The sequence below is a fragment of the Brachyhypopomus gauderio genome, chromosome 1 (assembly GCF_052324685.1).
Source record: "Brachyhypopomus gauderio isolate BG-103 chromosome 1, BGAUD_0.2, whole genome shotgun sequence".
NCBI lineage: Eukaryota > Metazoa > Chordata > Actinopteri > Gymnotiformes > Hypopomidae > Brachyhypopomus > Brachyhypopomus gauderio.
The window spans coordinates 53,601,859-53,619,657 of NC_135211.1; the positions used below are offsets into that span (position 1 = coordinate 53,601,859).

General features: G+C 42.6%; 1 protein-coding gene across 2 annotated transcripts in view; it reads left to right on the forward strand.

Annotated features, from left to right (window-relative positions):
• Positions 1 to 11,742: 11,742 nt before the first annotated feature.
• Positions 11,743 to 17,799, forward strand: part of LOC143525354 (NACHT, LRR and PYD domains-containing protein 3-like) — a 101,530-nt gene continuing 95,473 nt past the window's right edge. For both annotated transcript variants that reach the window (XM_077019193.1, XM_077019200.1), the window contains exons 1-2: positions 11,743 to 12,172; positions 16,037 to 16,145. The gene's annotated coding sequence lies outside the window, so the exon portion shown is untranslated. The remainder of the gene's footprint in view (positions 12,173 to 16,036; positions 16,146 to 17,799) is intronic.

The window sequence follows — 17,799 nt, forward strand, 5'->3', positions numbered from 1 at the left end:
TGATTTACTGCAAACACTTTTGTATGTAATGGTAAAAGAAAAAAAATTATCCACTTTTTCTCTAATGGTGTGCATCACCAACTCATCAACTAGTGTGTCCTCCTGAGCACACACAACAAAATCACACCATTCTAAACCAGTCAAGAGGATCTGTCCCTGAATTTGCCAGCAGTACTTGTGTTGCCTCCGAAGTTTCAAAGAACTGCTTGACATTTTCAAATAGGGGCAGTCCGCATAACTCTGAATGTTGGGGCATTTGACTTCTAAGAGTCCAAATGGTGGACTCTCAGATGGATCGAACATTACTCCATCAGAGGAACAACCCAGCCATGGAGCATCAGAGTGAATGACAAACCCACATGGTGAATAATTCACATTTTTCAGAATGCAGTACTCTTGAACTGCAACTGGCTCCATATGAATTCCTCTCCTCATGTCCTTGGTCTGGACAGTTCCTCTGTAGATTATCTCTGCCAAATTCTCTGCAGAAGTATGTCCTCGAACATGGCATGCCTCATGGAAATGTGTAGATGTTACTCTCATCTTTCTCAGACGATGCCATTCTTGAAATGAACTCTGCTCCTGTGTTGCAGCTTCAATCCTGTGGGCCATGCTGAATGAGACTTCCAGGGACTTAACATGCAGTTGTTCCTGTTCTGACAAAACATACGCACATTCTGATGGTCCCAGCCTATAGTTTTGGATAGGAAGGGGTGGTTGAGTGGGGGCACCTGGGATGTTGACAATTTCTCTCACTGCTGCTGGCTTATGCTTGAATGAAAGCACACTCCCTGCCTGTACAGGCCCAAAAGCATATTCAACTAATGGGACTGCAGTTGACATGCCCATTGTTGTAACCAAAGGTGCAATTACAGGACTAAAGTTCTTATAGACCTCTGATACTCTTAGCATGGCAAAATTGGGCATTTCTCCATCCAACGCTTTATAAAGTGAACTTCTGAAAAATATTAAAAGCAAAGAAGTGTATAACCATTACATCAAATTACTGCCACAATATAATCTAAACTTCATTACACATCACATGGATCAAAGGTAATATAATTTAACCTCACACAGTCAGCAGTTGAATTCCATTTCTCTAACTGGTCCCGGCTTCACACCCTAAAAGTAGGGACACATTTAGCACTGTTTTAATGGTGGCTACATATGGATGAACATCAGTGTTGGGAACGTTACTTTAAAAAAGTAATTAGTTATAGTTACTCACTACTCAAAGGTGATCGTGCATTTTCGTTGTACGCTCCAAGACTGTGGAACAGTCTGCCGCCTGCTATTCGTCAAGCTACCTCTGTCTCGGTTTTTAAAACAGGTCTAAAACTCACTTATACAAACTTGCTTTCGAACAGTGAGCTTATTCATGATTTAACACTTTTTATCTTTATTTTATTCATTTTATTTAGCCTTGTGTATTATGGTGGGCTATTCGTTTTAACATCTTAACATGTTTTAATATGTGATTTCCTTACCTATGTTTGTTGTTTTTCATGTGTAGTCATTAGACTTTTTTATGTACAGCACTTTGGTCAGTGTTGGCTGTGTAGAGAGTGCTTTATAAATAAATAAACTTAAACTTACTTGTTCAAAAAAGTAACTGAGTTAGTAACTGAATTACTCTATAATAAAAGTAACTCGTTACCAGGGAAAGTAACTATTTGCATTACAGTAAAAAAAAGTTATATGCCAATGAAAAAGCAGTTTTTTTAAAAAAGCTGCTTTTTTCACAGTCAGTTGAAATGAGTAGATCAGAAAGGTGTTTAACTTTTGATATTGTAAATGTGCCATATTTTGTCAATTGTGATTTTTAACACCACAATCGAAATTTTTCCTCTGCTTTTTACCCATCTCTGCAGTTAACACACACACACACCAGTGATTACTAGACCCTACGGTCATAAGACCAGTTCCTTACCACCAGGCCATGAGTGCCCCATTATTGCACATCCTCAGACCAGTGCAGGATAAAATCCTTTAAAATCCCAAATCTTTGGAAAAAAAAAAAAAGCAAAAGTAAACAGTTACACTATATAAAGTGCATTTACATCAATCAAATTAAATTAAATTCTCTCAACCTGAAACAACTGGTTTGTTCACAACAGAGGTAAACTTAACAATAAAACTTCTATTCTTAATTAAATAAATCAAATACCCAGTCTGGTAGACATTCAGGAACTTCAAGTATTTTCTTAAATAAGCTCCTGACTCACCATTTCTGCCTCTTCTCCGTTTGTGTTGGGTGTCCGCACGCGTTTAACAACACTGGCTCTGATTGGCTACCATAACGCTGCCTTAGTCAATCGATTACTGACTTGTTAAGTTAAACAGGTGTTACACCGAGAACTGTGACCTATCGAGATCTGTTACTCCTCACTAGCCAGGGCAGCGGTCTCGGATTACTGTTAGTAGGCTATATCAATATATAGTAACGCACCGCTTTTAATGACCAGTAACGTCAACGGCGTTGTAACGACTGGAAAAGTAATTAATTATATTAAACACAAAAACATACATTACACAGCTCACCTCCCCGGGCGGGACCCTGGACCGACCGGGCCGTAAACACCACAAAACCACGCCCCCGTCGGTCACAGGGCCCTCACGCCCTAACCGGCATTCAGCCAGAGAGCCCCAAGGGTGTGCGGACGAGGAGCTACGACTCCTTTGTCGTCCTTAGTGTGTGTGTGGGTGCAGGTTACCTCCCCGAGGCGTGGCTACTTCTCCTCCTGGACCTACCTCCTCCCAGAGCTGACCCCGGCCCTTGGCTAGGGGTCACCCCAGCCTCCTGGGGAGCCAACCCCTCCCGGGGCCCCTCATCGCACGGTGGACTCCTCCACCCAACCCAGGAGCGCCAGAGACCGAGGCCCAGAGCACCCCCGACGCGGGCTAGGGAGCAGCCCCAAGGGCCTCCTGGTCACCCCGGGCAGGAGGGAGGATCTCCCTCTCCAGCAGGAGCTTCTCAGACCGGAGCCCCATGGTCCCCAAACATCCGGGGGCCCCATCCCTCTAGGGAGGGGCTCTTCCTGACCAGGCTCCGGTCACCCCACAACACAAGGGGGCTCCTGCCAGGTGGAGACCCCCACAAGGTCCAGGAACACCACACCACCACCAAGGGGAAGCACCTGCACAGAAACACACACACACACCCACCCAAACACACACCAACATAAAACACAAACGCGCCTCAGACGCCCTCCGTGCCATACGCAGTGGCACGGGACCACAGCCGCCCCCCCCCCCCCCCCCCACAAACACACATTTAAGGGGAGGAGCATGCGTGGAATTACATGTAACAGTTGACAACACGCTAGGACAAAACACACACGCAAATACTAGACAAACAAAAAACGGTGTACAAACAGTAAACGAACGGGTTCAAAACGTGCGTGCTCTACATAAACACAATAGTGATGCGCCGCTCAGAGTCGCAGTCGCTCCCCACATTAAACACAAGACACACGGGGAGCGAGGCGACCGTGACGAGTGGTGACCGCGTCACACACATTAAACACTAAACACGACGCGCACGCACACTGATCCTCCGGTCCGTTACCCGTACACACTTATCACACACACACACACGAGAGTTTTCCCAGGCAGACACCTTGGTCCTCACCGGCCACACACAAACAAACGCACGGCGGAACTCTCTCAACACACAACGGACACGAAGGGCTTTCCCAGGGCAGCCTGCCCTGGTCCTCGCCGTGCTACACACACACACAAAACACAAAAGCACGGCGGAGCTCTTCAAACAAAACACCACGTAGACAAACACTTACCACGAGACATGACCACGAACGAAGGAGAAAGAAAAAGAGACTCGGCGGCTTCCGAAGGGTGGCTGGTCATTCTGTGACGGGCAGGGGTGAGCAACGAAAAGGAAGCGATCACGCCAAGTCTCAGGGAAAAATGATGGTTTAATAGAAAGTGTGCAAACCTAAAACCCGTGCACTATCTCCAAATTAAGGATATAATGACCAGCGGTCAACTGGTACAAAGACAAGACATATATAGGCAAACAAACGACCCTCAGGTGAGACGGATCACGGGCTCCGCCCACCTGAGGGACGCACATGATGTCACCAAACAACAACAACAACAGCCGCTGTGGACAGAGGCGGCCGGTAGGGGGCCGCCTCACCGTGACAATGACCACACCTTCAATATTTACTCAGCTTTGCTTATATTATGGCAGTAATTGATGTAGTGGTATACACTTCTATACACTTATACATTAAATGATCTTTAGTCCTTTAATTTAGTAACCATCCTTTCCTATCTAAGATTATAGGCTAGCACCATCAGGATGTGCATATGTTTTGCCAGAACAGGAACAACTGCATGTGAAGTCCCTGGAAGTCTTATTCAGCAAAGACCAGAGGATTAAAGCTGCTTTTGCTTCTTTAGTTCAGACTGCCATATTTAAATATTTTCCAAAAAAACAGTAATTGTTATGACTGATTAGTGCATGTTTGTACATACATACATACATACATACAGTGGAGGAAATAAGTATTTGATCCCCCACTGACTTTAAAAGTTTTAAAACAAAAAAATAAATGAAACGTCTCATAATTTTATGGCAGCTTTATTTGAACAGTGCCACATAGAATATCAAAAGAAAAATGGAGAAAATTACATGAAATGAGAAATAAAAAATAATTTGCATTTCATTGAGGGAAATAAGTATTTGATCCCCTAGTAAAACCATGACTAATGTTGGCTCCCACAGACCACTGACACACTCTAATCACAGTGAAGTCGTTACCTGGATGAGAGACACCTGTCCAAAATTGTCACCTGTATAAAAGGCCACCTGCCAACAGTCTCAGTGACACTCCCAACATCTCCACCATGGGCAAGACTAAAGAGCTGTCTAAAGATGTCAGGGACAAAATTGTTGACCTACACAAGGCTGGAATGGGCTACAAAGCCATAAGTAAGAAGCTGGATGAGAAGGTGACCACTGTTCGTGCAATTATTGTCAATCGACCCAGGCCTGGAGCTCCATGCAAGATATCACCTCGTGGAGTCTCATTGATCATGAGAAAGGTTAAAAATCAGCCAAGAACTACACGGGAGGAGCTGAGTAATGATCTCAAGGCAGCTGGGACCACAGTCTCCAAAAAAACCATTGGTAATACACTGAGACGTAATGGTTTAAAACCCTGCAGTGCACGCAAGGTTCCTCTGCTCAAGAAGGCTCACGTCCAGGCCCGCCTCAAGTTTGCCAATGAACATATTAATGACTCAGAGAGAGACTGGGAGAAGGTGCTGTGGTCAGATGAGACCAAAATTGAGCTCTTTGGCTTCAACTCAACGTGTTTGGAGGAAGAAAAATACAGACTATGACCCTAAGAACACCATCCCCACCGTCAAGCATGGTGGTGGAAGTATTATGTTTTGGGGGTGTTGTTCTTCTAAGGGCACAGGCCAACTTCACCGCATTGACGGGAAGATGAACGGGGCCATGTATCGCAAAATCCTGGGTGACAACCTCCTTGCCTCTGCCAGGGCACTGAAAATGGGTCGTGGATGGGTCTTTCAGCACGGCAATGACCCAAAACATACAGCCAAGGAAACAAAGGAGTGGCTCCATAAGAACCATATCAAGGTCATGGAATGGCCTAGCCAGTCTCCTGACCTCAATCCCATAGAAAATCTATGGAGAGAGCTGAAGCTTCGCGTTTCCAAATGCATGCCTAAAAACCTTAAAGATTTGGAGATGATTTGCATAGAGGAGTGGGCCAAAATTACTCCTGAAGTGTGTACAAACCTTGTAAAAAACTATAAGAAACGTCTGACTGCTGTGCTTGCCAACAAGCATGGACGTAATTTTGATTTCAAAAGTGGGGGGGACATGGATTCGTCGCTATTTAAATATTTGGTTTTAACCGTAAAAACTGGGGGGGGACCACAACCGGCTTTTGAAAAAGTGGGGGGGACATGTCCCCCCCCCCAAATTACGTCCGTGCCAACAAGGGTTTTGCCACCAAGTATTAAATGATGTTTTACTAGGGGATCAAATACTTATTTCCCTCAATTAAATGCAAATTATTTTTTATTTCTCGTTTCATGTAATTTTCTCAGTTTTTCTTTTGATATTCTATGTGGCACTGTTAAAATAAAGCTGGCATAAAATTGAGACGTTTTATTTATTGTTTTATATTAAAACTTTTAAAATCAGTGGGGGATCAAATACTTATTTCCTCCACTGTATATACACAAACACTTGTGTGTGTGTGTGTACAGTTTGACTACCAAGTACCCTAATCATTGACCCTACTCTCAAGTCATGTGGCTTTTCACTTTTCCTCATAGACCTATGACAAACTGCCCTCACGCTGACCTCTCCTGTCACCTTATTTTTCATTGACACTGTGCAGGGGGGAAGATGAATAAAAATACAATTTAAACGATATGCTTCTTACACAGCAGCTTCATAGTTAGCTAGCTACAACAAACATCTCAATAGTAAATAATAGCTTCTGGTCTGTCAAGGTAAATTTATTGATACAATCACTAACGTCAACTTGGATATGAGGAAGCGTTTGCTAACCACACTTACCCTCGTAGTTGTCTATATAGCTGCCGATGTACATTTTAAACCCTTTCTAGCGCTTGCTGGAAGGAGTAGTACACAACTCATTTGACATCATTTACGGTCAGACGAGGTAAGTCTTGTAGACAGAGAGAGTAAAACAGAGCCATGTCAAACTTATGGTTGCTGCTGACCGGCTTATGAAACCGGATGTTGACATGCCGGTATAAGATAACCTAGAAGACCGGTATACATAGAGCATATAGTGGTTGCCTTCTGATCGGAAATAAACCCGAAATTCAACTCCGAAATTTACACAACTGTTAAATCTGAGCCATTTTCACTGATGTATGTGAAATGCACCTTAAATTTCCAGTGCTTGAAAGAATCTGTCATTATTGCTGCTTGAGCTGAAACTGAACCGCACGCTTGCTGCTCCAGCACAGAAACAAGCGGGAAACGGCGATATTGGGCACAAAGCAATAAAAAATATAATTAAATATTTTGCAAAAATTTTTGTTTATGTTTTAAAAAATTTAACTAAAATTGTAATACTTAATATAATATTTCCAGAAGTAACTGTAACTGAATTATATATATATATATATATAATTATAAGTATATATATATAATTATAAGTATATATATTTTCCTTCTGGCGCTGTGTAAGACGGCTGCCTCTCCAGTAGCTCCTACTTTTAGCTTCTTTTTCTTATTTTCTGCACTTTTCTACCCCTTATGTTCTTCTTGTGAAGATATAGTGTGCTTTACGAATATATCCCATGGATATTTTTAACGTTAATACGCAATCAGGAGCCAGTTTACTCACTTATTTGAGAAAAGATATACTGGCGCTGAGAACAATGGGACGAGCCGGAGTACAACACCCCATACCGGCGGAACTGAGGAGGAGACCCAGGGGAGCTAAAGCGGGGGCTAAGCTAAAGGCTTCTGTCATCATGGGGAACGTGAACTCGCTGCCGAACAAGATAGACGAGCTGTCCGCACTGAACAACCAGCGGATTTACTGTGAGTGCAGTTTGTTTATATTTACGGAGACATGGCTAACCCAGCTTGTACCGGATGCTAACGTGGACCTGCGGGGTTTCACTGCTGTGAGAGCAGACAGGGACACTAAAGCATGCGGAAAAAGCAAAGGTGGGGGGCTCATTATTTATGTCAACAACCGCTGGTGTAACCCTGGACACATCACTGTAAAGACGGTCTTTTGTTGCTCGGACTTGGAGTTGCTAGCGGTTAGCATGCGGCCATACTACCTACCGAGGGAGTTCAGTCACGTGATCACCGTGATTGTTTAAATTCCTCCGACCGCAGATGCAGCCACGGCATGTGAGAAGATCCATTCGGTCACAGCAAGGCTGCAAACACAGCATCCTGAGGCCTTTATGATCATCTCTGGAGACTTTAATCATGCCACTTTGGATTCTACCCTAGCTGCCTTCTACCAGGTCGTGGATTGCCCAACAAGGAAAAACAGGACCATTGATTTACTGTATGCTAGTATCAGGGATGCATACATAGACACTCCCCTCCCCCCACTAGGCAAGTCTGACCACAATCTAGTCTACCTACAGCCAGAGTACACACCCCTGGTTCAAAGGCAGCCTGTTACAACCATTCCAGGTGGTCTCCTGGAATGGAAGATGCCCTCAGAGACTGCTTCGACACCACGGACTGGGATGTGCTGCTTAGCCCACACTGTGAGGACATAGAGAGGATGACACACTGTCTGACGGACTATCTCAACTTCTGTGTAGATGTGGTTTCCCCCATGAAGACTGTACGGTGTTACCCTAACAACAAGCCATGGTAACGCAGGAAGTCAAAACTGTCCTCAACAGAAAGAAGGCCGCATTCGGGAGCAGGGACAGGGGGGCGATGAAAGCAGCACAGCAGGAGGTGAAACGCTGTGTGAGGGAAGCCAAGGACAACTACAGGAGAAAGGTGGAGCTTAAGCTTGAAGAGAACAACATGAGGGAGGTCTGGAAAGGTGTTAAGACCATCACTGGCCACAACACAAAACCAGAGCCATAGGAGGGACTGTTGAGAAGGCTAACGTGATGAATAACTTCTTCAACCGGTTCAAACAATCCATGTCTCCCCCACCCTCTCCCTCACTCCAGCCATATTTCTCTCTTCCCTCAACACACCTTTCATCATTTACTACAGCAGCCTCCTCCTCCTCCTCCTCCACCCCCACCTCATCACAGAGCCCCCCACACATCACTGCAGACCAGGTGAGGGGACAACTGAAGAAACTCCACTCCAGTAAAGCAGCAGGCCCGGACAAGGTGTGTCCACGTTTACTAAGGACCTGCGCTGCGGAACTGGGTGAACCACTCCAACGGGTCTTCAACCTCAGCCTACAACTGGGGAGAGTGCCTACTCTCTGGAAGACTTCATTCTTAGTTCCAGTGCCCAAAAAGGACCGGCCCAGTGAGCTGAACGACTTCCGACCAGTAGCACTCATGTCACACCTCATGAAGACCTTTGAGCGGCTCTTCCTCTGTGTCCTCAGACCACAGGTGCAACATGCCCAGGACTGTCTACAGTTTGCATACCGGGCAGGTGTTAGTGTAGAAGATGCCATCCTCTACCTATTACACTGAGCCCACTCACACCTGGATAAGGGAAAAGGCACTGTGAGGATCCTCTTCTTGGACTTCTCGAGTGCCTTCAACACCATCCAGCCCCTTATGCTCCAGGATAAACTGAACAGGATGCGAGTGGACCCCTGCTTGGTCACATGGATCTTCAGCTACCTTACTGACAGGCCACAGTACATCAGGCTGAAAGACATCACGTCTGACACTGTGACCAGCAGTATTGGAGCTCCACAGGGCAAGGTGCTGGCCCCTCTTCTTTTCACCCTGTACACCGCGGACCTCTGCTACAACTCGGAGTTGTGTCATATTCAGAGGTTTGCTGATGACACAGCTATAGTGGGATGAATCAGGGATGACCAAGAGGAGGAGTACAGGAGCCTGGTGAGGGACTTCACTGTCTGGTGCCACAGCAGCCACCTGCAGCTCAACTCCTCAAAGACCAAGGAGCTGGTCATTGACTTTGGGAAGTCCAGACCAAAGTCAAAACCAGTACTAATAGAGGGTGTTGAGGTGGAGTCTGTGGACTCATACAAGTACCTCGGGCTGTGGCTGGACAACAAGGTTGGATTGGTCCTGCAACAACGACCACCTGTACAGGAAGGGACAGATCAGGCTGTACTTCCTGAGGAGGCTGCGATCGTTTGGCATCTGCCGGAAACTTCTGTGGATGTTTTATCAGTCTGTGGTTGCCAGTGTCCTGTTCTACACTGTGGTGTGCTGGGGGAGCAGCATATCCAAGAAGGACACAGCCAGGCTGAACAAACTCATCAGACGGGCTGGCTCGGTGGTCAGCATGAAGCTGGACTCTCTGGTGAATGTGGCAGAGAAGAGGACCCTGGACAAACTGCTGGGCATCATGGACGATGCCAGTCATCCTCTGAACACTGTCATCAGTAACCAGAGGGGTCTGTTCAGTGACCGACTGCTCCTTCCAAAGTGCAGGACCAACAGGTTTAAAAACTCCTTTGTCCTGCATGCCATTGGATTGTACAACTCCTCTTTGCAGGGGAGGAGGGGCCACAGGAAAATGGACTGATCAAATCAAAACACTAACCGGACTACGTACAATAACCTTAAGGCTCATTACAACATATCCAGTGCAATAACATTTTAAACAGTGCAATAAGTATGTGCAATACCTCTTTGGCTCTTTATATCCTATTGTTTTTATATCCTATATGTTTTTTAGTATTGTTTATTTTTTATTCTGTGTTTGTATTTATTATTATTAGCAATAGCTTAATCTCTGTTATCACTATCTCTGTTTAATCTTCTACTGTATATATCCTATATAGCTCTTTATATCCTATTGTTTTTATATCCTATTGTTTTTTAGTATTGTTTATTTTTTATTCTGTGTTTGTATTTTTATTATTAGTAATAGCTTAATCTCTGTTATCACTATCTCTAATCTTCTATTTAATCACTGTTCTATTACTGTCATTATGCTGCTGGAATCTTAATTTCCCTGAGGGAAACCTCCCAAAGGGATCAATAAAGATCGATCGATCGATCGATCTATCTATCTATCTATCTATCTATCTATCTATCTATCTATCTATCTATCTATCTATTCTCTCATTGTAACTGTAACGAATTACAGTTACACTTTTTTTGTAATTAAATTACGTAACATCGTTACATGTAATTCGTTACTCCCTAACATTGCTTATACACAAACAGAGGTAAGCATCTTCATGTTGTCCTGTGGTGTTTGGTATTAGGGGTTAGGGTTAGAACCCCTGTCCAAATATCTACAAATTATCACCATTATAATTACAATTAGTTCTCGGCCTCAATTTCCACCATATTTGTGGAAATAGAAGCCATGACCATCTCAGGGTCCAGAATGGTTTGGGACAGGCTGACATTGCTTTAAATATAGACAATTGCTTGAAATATAGAGATTAAAAGAACAGTAGCTTAAAGATTCGGGGGGGAATCAGGACAGGAGTTAGGGTGAGGGTGAGGGTTAGTATTAGGGCTGGAGACTGCTGGTATTCTGAGTCAGCTGGATGTTTGCTTTTTTAATTCTTCACATTTCACACAGGAATACAAGCTGACATATACAAAGCACATTTGTCCTTGACTGATCCCCCTCCATAGACTGCATGTATAAACACTGCATGTTTGGTAAATACAGAATTGTGCTTGTGTTTACACTTCTGAGTTCTGCGTCTGCAGTTCAATGGTAATGTTAGACGATGTGTAAACAATGTTTATGCTTCGCCCCTAACAGGAGGGAAGATGGCGTTCATTAGGTCTTTGGTGTCCAGGGTTAGAAGGACATATTTAATAGGTTACTGTTTATAACAGATCTCAGACAATGTGGTTTCCCCTCAGACTTTGGATGTGAAAATATTCATTTTTAAAGTGATATGGGTGTCTCAATAATTACTTCTGGTCTAATTTTCTTCCCACAGGGAAAAAAAGCCCAACCCCCTTTCATACTGACGGTGTGACGCCAAAGGCGTCAGGACAGAGGCAGCCGGAGATGTGGGTGGAACAAAAGGGAGTTTATTCTCCATGTAGCAAAACACATACAAGTATGCTAAAGTAAAGCTCTTTAGTAAACAATGCAAGAAAGTAGTGTGCAAGGCAGCGGCTAGACGGGACCAGTAACACTCGTAGCAGCAATGGACCGGACGACCTGCGGGCTTAAGAAGAGCAACTTAATAGTGAACAGGTGCATCAATACTCGGGTGATTGTGATGGTGGGAGTGGTTGCGTGCTCTGGGGTGTGTGCTGGGATCGGCTGCTGGCCGGGATGCGCGCCCTCCTGTGGCGACCCGGCCCCCTCACCGTGACAGACGGAAAGCAAATAGTTGGAGTCCACCCACAGTGAAGCCGGGTCCACAACGTAATGGACATTCACAAAAGATGCTACGATTGTATTACCACATACAAATAAAAAAAATGAACTAAACCGAAATGAAGATATCGTTACAGCGTACACGATGGACTCTGCTTTTCCTCTGTGTATCAGGTGAGTTTGTGGCTGCAAGTTTGTGTCATTTTGAATACAATGTTTTCTTCCTGTCTTTGTGTGCTTTACACGTTATTTGAAGCAAGGTGAGGTATTCATGATACATTACTATGTGATCTTATAAAAAGACACAATTCAACCTTTCTGAGTAGGTAATGTTAGTATTTACTGGTGGTATTTAATGGTACTTATATACTGCTCAAAAAAATAAAGGGAACACTAAAATAACACATCCTAGATCTCAATTAATAAAAATCTTTGAAATCAGTTGAAAATCTCTCATTTATACCTGTTGTCTGTTCCATTTGCACAAGAACAGGTGAAATTGATTCACAATCAGTGTTGCTTCCTATCTGAACACGAAGTGTGGATGACTTGGAGTTACATTGTGTTGTTTAAGTGTTCCCTTTATTTTTTTGAGCAATGTATTTTATTACCATATTTATAGTTATGCTGAATACATATCAAAGTAAAGCTGAATTTAGAACAGTATGATAATTCTTTCCTTACAAACGGTAAGATAATAAATAAAGGACAAATGAATGAGGGAAAAATAAAGAAAGGAAAGCAAGTAAATTGTGACAGGTGAAGTAGGAGGCACGATGAACGTAGGTAACGGTGAAACATATACTTTATTTGAACACATACACGTGAAGCCCAGCACTGACAGTGTAAGCACGCAGAAGTGGTAGCTCACACAGACATGGACTTTAGACAAAGACGAGCACAAGACACTGCACGAACACACATTAAATAGGTGGTTAACACATCCCCTCGTGATCTCGACACAAGGCACAGGTGATACTACGAACACGCTCACAGACAACCCATGCCCACGGAAGTACAAACATGGACATAACGGCACGCAGACCACATAACGGCACAGCCACAGGGAAGGGTCCGGAGCTGTCACCGTGACATAAATGAAAATGAAAGAGGAACAGGAAAACAAGGAGAACATCTCTGTCTTTGTTCTAGGGATGCAAATGATTAATCGACTTTCGAGTAATTGTCGATCAAGAGGTTAGTCGATCAAAATGTATTAATCACGATTAATCGTTAGAGAGCGCTCCTGTAGTACAACAGAGCGTAAGAACCAGTGTTGCCAACTTAGCGACTTTGTCGCTATATTTAGCGACTTTTGAGACCCTCTAGCGACTTTTTGTAGTAAAAAGCGACTAGCGACAAATCTAGCGACTTTTTGTGGTGTTATTGGAGACTTTTGGCGACTCTGAACAAACACGCTCTTCAGTTGCTGTCTTCTGGGCCGTGAGCCCCACAACACTCAGTGCAGTCTCACACTCAGAGCAGACCCTCACCGCTCCACGTCCACACTGCACATGAACTGCGCATGCCCAAAGCTGCCGCCGACGGGGATGTAAATATAAATGGTTTAGTCTTCAGTGAGACACTAAAAGAAATCACTGCATTTAACTCACAGTCTCAGTCATTCTTCACCTCATTCACCACGTAGCTGGTCACTCGACTCGTCCACAGTGCGTCTCTGTGAAAGCTAAACATCTAGCTTAAACATTTAGCTAACTCTCCACAGTGTGTGCGTCTCTGTGAAAGTTTAACATCTAGCTAACTTGCTCATTATGTCTCACTCTAAACTCTATTCTCAAAAATGCAGGAAAGAATGGGAATCCAATCCTGAATTTAAAGGCGGGCTGAAGCAATGTATTGGAGATAATACATGGGCATACTGCCTCTATTGTAAGGTTGATTTCTATGCCAACTAGTTCCTGCTAACTGCTACTCATATACTAACATTTAACAACACAGCAAAAAAGCTATTTATGTAATTTACGTAAAAATTATTTATACAAAGCATAAGTCATGTAGTTCTTTTGAAAAGTGACTGCCTATTTCAAAGGCAACAGATGTTGTTCATTTGTAGTTCTAACATATTTAGGGTGTTTTTTACTCATTTTCGTCTCTCCCAACGTTATTCTTTTACAGCTTCAAAAAATTATGCAAATTAGGTGATGATGTCATTTAGCGACTTCTAGCGACTTTTAGGACAACCAATAGCGACTTTCCTTACTGAGGAGTTGGCAACAGTGGTAAGAACGCGAGGTGAACACGTGTCACGAAAGACCAGAGTAGAAAACAAAATGAAGCGGGCGAAAAGAAGTGCGGTGTGGGACCATTTCAACAATGTTAATTTAGGCAAAGAAGTCAGATGTTCTCTGTGTAATGCGGTATTGAAGTACAACAGTTCCACTAGCTCACTCAATTATCATTTGAACTGTCCTGCATACTACCAGTGCACCTGGTCAACCTAAAATCACAGCTACGCTGGGAAGGCGAGCATTTTCAAACCTCGCTACGAAAAAAGAAGAGTGAGCTAAAAACAAAGTTAGCTACTGCTACTGCTGTAGCCCTTACAACAGATTGTTGGACGGCTCTAACAACAGAAAGTTACATTACCGTAACGTGCCACTACACTGACGAGAACTGGCAGCTAAAATCTGTAGTGCTGATTATGACAAACATGTCGGACAGACACACCGCTGACAATTTAGCTAACAAGCTCAATGATGTTGTGGAGACCTGGCATTCTCCGGTCGTGTTACAGCATGTGTTCACGACAACGCTAGAAACATTGTCCAAGCATAGGCTCAATAATATTCTGTTTGGCTCTTTATTTAATTTCTTCTTTTTTTTACATTTTTAAAAAATGTCTAATGTTTCAAATGCAAGAACGGAGCCAGTCCTTAATTTATTCCTTTTTTAAATGAAAGAATGTATTTTGTTATACCATAAAAATGTCCTAATGCATAATTACTTGAGCAATATATCATATAATACAATATAATTATTATCATAATATATACTTTTTGAACAAGGTGTTTTAACTATTTAGCTGATATTTTTAAAGGCCCTATTAAAACACTGAAATTCAGGTGAAAAACGCAGCTTATCGATTAATCAAAAGTCGATCGATAAGATCAATAAACTAACGATTAATGAATTAATCGATTATTTGCATCCATACTTTGTTCACATGTACACATGCTGGGCTGTTGTGGTCTTTCCTTTTTCCACTTCCAGTTTTGGTCTTCATTATATTTGTCATTCAAATTAAACTGGCAGCTCATGTTTGAACATGATGTGAAGGTCCAATTAGTTTTATATGTGAACGTTTGCTTTATATAAACCGTCTGTCTCTGACTTTACTTTGCAGGTGTCTTTCTCTTTTCATTTTTGTTAACTGTAAGCAAGGCATAGTTGTGTGTGTGTTTGTGAATGTGGTGTTTATGTGTTGTCTAAACAGGGAACCTGTTAAAGCCCCAACAGCCAGTGTCTCCGCTGCCAGTGTCCCTGAGATATAGTGATTAAGAACAAATGGCAAAAATGTTGAAAAAAAAGAAAAGATTTAAATCAAAGGAACATGAAATCAAGAATGTAAAACTGCAAACATTCAGCTCAGTCTAAATTTGGAAGTCAATATATTCCTTTTTTGGATAACCAGATCTAATAAAACTGTCAATGAAATTGTATGATACAAGTGTATCAAACTTGTAATATTGATGTAGAAGGGCCACCTCTCTTGATTAGCAGTAAGCATTATTGTTGGGAAGAGTGTTGGACATTTCTGGGTCATAGGCCCTATTAATGATTCTATCATTTTAAGTTTATTTAAGATTTATAAGGAAATGGTACAGTGTAATCAGCCCAGACACACAGAGATGATAGTTAAGGGTTCATACTCTTATGTGGTAGTGTAATTGTTAAGGAATTATGGGAAATTCTTGAGAAATACACACATGCGAAATACATATGTACATACATATGAAATAGAAACGTATTATAACGTGCACGTTTATGTTTTTCGCTCTGTGTCTGTGCGCCCCTTAGTGTTGGCACGGAAATTACGTCATAGGCATGGCCAAATGAGATGAGACAAAACCGAAAGTAAACGCCAAATAAAAATCTCTTTAGGAACGCAAGTCTGGCACATACGACGGTGAGTTTATTAACACTTACAGAAATGTTACACATGTTACATAATGTACAACATATATTGTTTTAATGTTCTAACAATAAAGGACGTAATCCAGTCTGAATGTATACGATTGTAAATTGATACCGGGCGTAAAGTGGACACAAATTAAGTATTCTATCGCGATCGATCGATCGCTAGTGGTTGGCGCCAGAGCGAACTAGTAACTCATTGAATCATAGATGTGGATCAGAGGTAAATAAACTAGATTTTTTTTTCGCCGTGAAAAATCGGAAGTGTGGCGTGAGAGCGTGGGAAGACGGTCAAATACGTGTGTCTCACGCTCAATACGTGAGAGTTGGCAACCCTGAATCTGTATGTTCCTGATTTAAAGATCATCGTCAAAGAGACACTGTATTTAGAGATACGTATGACTTGGTTTCTATTGGTGGTCAAAATGATGGCGAGCCAGGCCAAAATCAGGTTTCTCTTACAGAAAATAACATGTTATGTATGATGCATGTGTTGCTTGTCTGGCCCGACGCCTTATAGGCATGCAGAAAGCCTCTGAAATTCAGAGTCAGTATGGGAAACAATAACCTCTTAAATGTATGCTCCTACGCTTGTTAATCTATCTCTTTTAAACAAAGTGCGCAGCAAACACGCATCGTGAACACACCCTTTTTGAATAAGGAACCAACTTCAGCCGCCGAAAAAGAAGATACGAATAAGTAACCAAACGAATCTGAAACTGCAAATAAGTAACCAACTTCCACATCGTAGTCCTGAAGTTCCACCGGACTGTGATCTAAATGTTTTTCAGTAGGCCTACATATTCAGTGGTGCTGAACGAGATGTCCTGACCCAGATAGCAAAATTATTCTGGCCCAGATCTGGCCCACTTGCCCCATTTTCATCTGGCCCACTTGCCACAGTGATGGACGGCCCTTGGGTGGCCCACTCCCTGTTGCCAGATTTGGGTCCACATAAGCGCCAGATTAGGGCCACATGTCAGCCAAAAGAGAGGCACACATTTGGGCCAAATGTGGGCCAGAAGCTGACTACAAGGTGTGGGCCATATCTGGAACAGATCTGCACTAGACTCATTTCGGACAATAAAACTATTCTGGAAGCACAAAATGAATGCAAACACTGGAATTAGTGCAAAAGAATTTTATTTATCTAACACTCAAACAAGTTTCTCCTCCTTCCAGATCACTGTCCAGTACAAAAACATTAGATTGATTCACATAACAGTATTTGACAACATTAAAATTACTTTCCTGTTTGTTCTGTTCATTATATTTAATATAAACACTGAAATAGCACATTGCGTGTATTTTCTAGTATTAAAAAACTAGTTACGAAAAACTTTTTCTTTTTACTTTTACATGAAAACATCCAAGTAGAGTTACATCCAACCACAAAGTTACAATTTTGGTGTGAATCTCACACACACTGTCTCTCCTGCCGTAGCTTCCTCCATCCTTCTCTGTTCATTGCTAAATGTAGCCATATTTTAATGTAGAACTCAATTTCTTGATTTGTGGCCGGTCTGGTGAGCCGATTTCTTCTAACAGCTCCTTTGTGGAAAACAAAGAGCAAAACAAAAAAGGAGATTGTTTAGTAAAGCAAGTGTTATAGAAGCTTATCACCATTTCTAATCAAATTGGAAACA